This window comes from Octopus bimaculoides, unplaced genomic scaffold (assembly GCF_001194135.2).
Source record: "Octopus bimaculoides isolate UCB-OBI-ISO-001 unplaced genomic scaffold, ASM119413v2 Scaffold_167053, whole genome shotgun sequence".
In the NCBI taxonomy this organism is placed as follows: Eukaryota; Metazoa; Mollusca; class Cephalopoda; order Octopoda; family Octopodidae; genus Octopus; species Octopus bimaculoides.
Genome location: NW_026439786.1, coordinates 1,937 through 5,526, shown reverse-complemented (window position 1 = coordinate 5,526; position 3,590 = coordinate 1,937). Strand labels below are relative to the sequence as shown.

The window sequence follows — 3,590 nt, the reverse complement described above, 5'->3', positions numbered from 1 at the left end:
TGCCAGTGCCCCTGGACTGGTTCTTGTGCGGGTGGCACATGAGATGCACCATTTTGAGCGTGGCCGTTGCCAGTACCGCCTGACTGGCTCCTGTAGGATTTTCGAGCGAGATCGTTGCCAGTGCCCCTGGACTGGCTTGTGCGGGTGGCACATAAAAGACACCATTTCGAGCCTGGCCGTTTTTGTGCGGGTGACACGTAAAAGCACCCACTACACTCTCTGAGTGGTTGGCGTTAGGAAGGGCATCCAGCTGTAGAAACTCTGCCAAATCAGACTGGAGCCTGGTGTTGCCATCCGGTTTCACCAGTCCTCAGTCAAATCGTCCAACCCATGCTAGCATGGAAAGCGGACGTTAAACGATGATGATGATGATGATGAATATAATTTTTCTACAACCAATTTATTTTCTTTTACTATTTATCATTTTTCACTATCACCATTTATTTCCAAATTAACACCAGTTTATTTCATCTACTTTACCACATCTCAACTTGTTCAAATTCATTCCTTGTTTCTTATTGCAACTTACATAGTGCCTTTGTTTAGTTTTCATTGTAAATTACATAAATTATCTTGCATTTCTTCATCAACTTATGATTGAAAATAAGAATGAATATAAAAACATACAAGTGTGCATGTACATGCAAGCATTACATGTACATATGCATGTACACTGAGAGCACATACATGAAAAACATTTGAATCCCTATTTTGTGCATCAGTTTGTATGTGTGTGCAGGGATGCCACACAGGTGTGCATACGTATGCGTATTAAAAGAAGGCTTCTGAAAGTTGGCAAGAGTATCTATATAGGCATGCAAAAGTATTTAATATTTGTATCAGCTTGCACATATTGGTGCTTGCAAATGAGCATGCATGCACACATCTATGCAAGTTCATGAATAAATGCATGTGTGTGTGTTTGTGTATGTGTGTGTGAATGTTAGTTGATAATGGATACATACTCATAAAAGAGAAAATATTAACATCACAGACACTAACAACAAACAACACAAATAAATATTCTCACAATATACAAACACAACAAACATATAACACTGGCAATACAAATACACACACAATCACAATGTACCCAGTCACAATACACAACATGCATAATACTTAAAGGAATATATCGAAACTTACACAAGACCTTGGTTTTAGCTAAAAAATAAAAACAAAAAAATAAATTAGACTTTCAATTGATAACAGTCACACACACACACACACGCACACACACACACAAACACAGGGAAATGGGCATGCAGTTACATTTATTAGACAATTTTTGTCCTACAGTAGTGACTGTTATTTCTTATTTGCTTGCTACTAGAAATTATGAAAGATGGCTAATATTTACTTCAAATTTTGCTTTTGTTACTTTTATTCAAACCTCCGAAACCCACACGCAACCAATGGCTCTGATGCTCCCCCACTATTCCTGCTCATGATCAGAGATACACATATTGGAAGCCATTATGGAACATGCTCAAGTGGCTAAGGTCAAGCAACTAACAAGCAAATATTTGGTATAGAAAAGAATATTTTCTATAACAATATCTCTGCTCTAGTAACTCACCCCTGTATCTGTCTGAAATATAACTGGATAAAGGTCAGTTTCAAAACATTGATGTCAAAGTCACAAAAGCAAAGTTTGAAGGGAATAGTGGTCATTTCCTTTGCTTTCTAGACAGAAGCAAATGAGAAATAACACTTACTGACCAAAGACAAAAAAGAATTGTTACACAGTGTTACGTATACAAGCAAATTGCACTAAAAAAATTGTGTGAATGCAGGAAATAAAAAGAAAATAATAAACAAATTGCATAGAGAACAGGGGGAATTGAGAATGTAAAGACTATGACCCACGTCTAAGGACTGGTGCACATGCATCAAATATGATCTACACATGAAGCTTGTGATTCACATCTAAAGGCTGCAATCCAGATTGGAAGAATGTGATCCACATCTGAAGACAGTGATCCATCATGTCAGAAGAATGTGTTCCACACCTGAAGAATGTGGTCTACACCTGAAAAATGTGATCCACATCTGAAGAATGTGGTCTACACCAGAAGAATGTGATCCACAGCCAGTTATTGTTTGGGTGGCTGTGACAGCCACTGAAAGGTCTCCCCTCATTTTTGTGCCCTTGGGTGTTAGAACACCCAATTATACATTAGCAACATACTGGAGCATGCAAATGAGCATGCATGCACACATCTATGCAAGTTCATGAATAAATGCATGTGCCTGTGTGTGTGTGTGTGTGTGTGTGTGTGTGTGTGTGTGAATGTTAGTGAGAGTTGGTAATGGATACATACTCATAAATGATGTAAAAATATTAACATCACAGACACTAACAACAAACAACACAAATAAATATTCTCACAATATACAAACACAACAAACATATAACACAGGCAATACAAATACACACACAATCACAATGTACTCCCTCAAAACACATAACATGCATAAACACTTAAAGGAGTATATCGAAACTTACGCAAGGTATCATCGGGTGTAACTAAAAAATAAAAACAAAAAAATTAATTAGACTTTCAATTGATAAATTGATAGCAGTCTCTCTCTCTCTCTCTCTCTATTTCTCTCTCTTACACACACACACACACACAAACACAGGGAAATGGGCATGCAGTTACATTTATTAGACAATTTTTGTCCTTCAGTAGTGACTGTTATTTCTTATTTGCTTGCTACTAGAAATTATGAAAGATGGCTAATATTTACTTCAAACTTTGCTTTTGTTACTTTTATTCAAACCTCCGAAACCCACACTCAATTCATGGCTCTGATGCTCCCCCACTATTCCTGCTCATGATCAGAGATACACATATTGGAAGCCATTATGGAACATGCTCAAGTGGCTAAGGTCAAGCAACTAACAAGCAAATATTTGGTATGGAAAAGAATATTTTCTATAACAATATCTCTGCTCTAGTAACTCACCCCTGTATCTGTCTGAAATATAACTGGATAAAGGTCAGTCTCAAAACATTGATGTCAAAGTCACAAAAGCAAAGTTTGACGGGAATAGTGGTCATTTCCTTTGCTTTCTAGACAGAAGCAAATGAGAAATAACACTTACTGACCAAAGACAAAAAAGAATTGTTACACAGTGTTACGTATACAAGCAAATTGCACTAAAAAATTGTGTGAATGCAGGAAATTACAAAAAAAATAATAAACAAATTGCATAGAGAACGGGAATTGAGAATGTAAAGACTATGACCCACGTCTAAGGACTGATGCACATGCATCAAATATGATCTACACATGAAGCTTGTGATTCACATCTGAAGGCTGCAATCCAGATTGGAAGAATGTGATCCATCATGTCAGAAGAATGTGTTCCACACCTGAAGAATGTGGTCCACACCTGAAAAATGTGATCCACATTTGAATAATGTGATACTGACCAAAATAATGTGTGAAGACAAAAGAGAGAATTGCAAAGGATTCTGTGTCTTTGACCATAAATCTATGTCATTAGAACTTACTCACAGCCAAACAACAACAAAGAGAACATGAGAAAGGGTTATAATAACAAAAGAAACACTCATACT

General features: G+C 36.9%; 1 long non-coding RNA gene across 1 annotated transcript in view; it reads right to left on the bottom strand.

Annotated features, from left to right (window-relative positions):
* The window catches only part of LOC106881663 (uncharacterized), a 7,230-nt gene that overhangs the window by 1,980 nt on the left and 1,660 nt on the right, over window positions 1–3,590 (bottom strand). Inside the window, exons 3-4 of the long non-coding RNA XR_001410884.2 lie at window positions 2,510–2,530; window positions 1,147–1,164 (exon numbers count right to left, since the gene is read on the bottom strand). This is a non-coding gene — a long non-coding RNA (uncharacterized LOC106881663). The remainder of the gene's footprint in view (window positions 1–1,146; window positions 1,165–2,509; window positions 2,531–3,590) is intronic.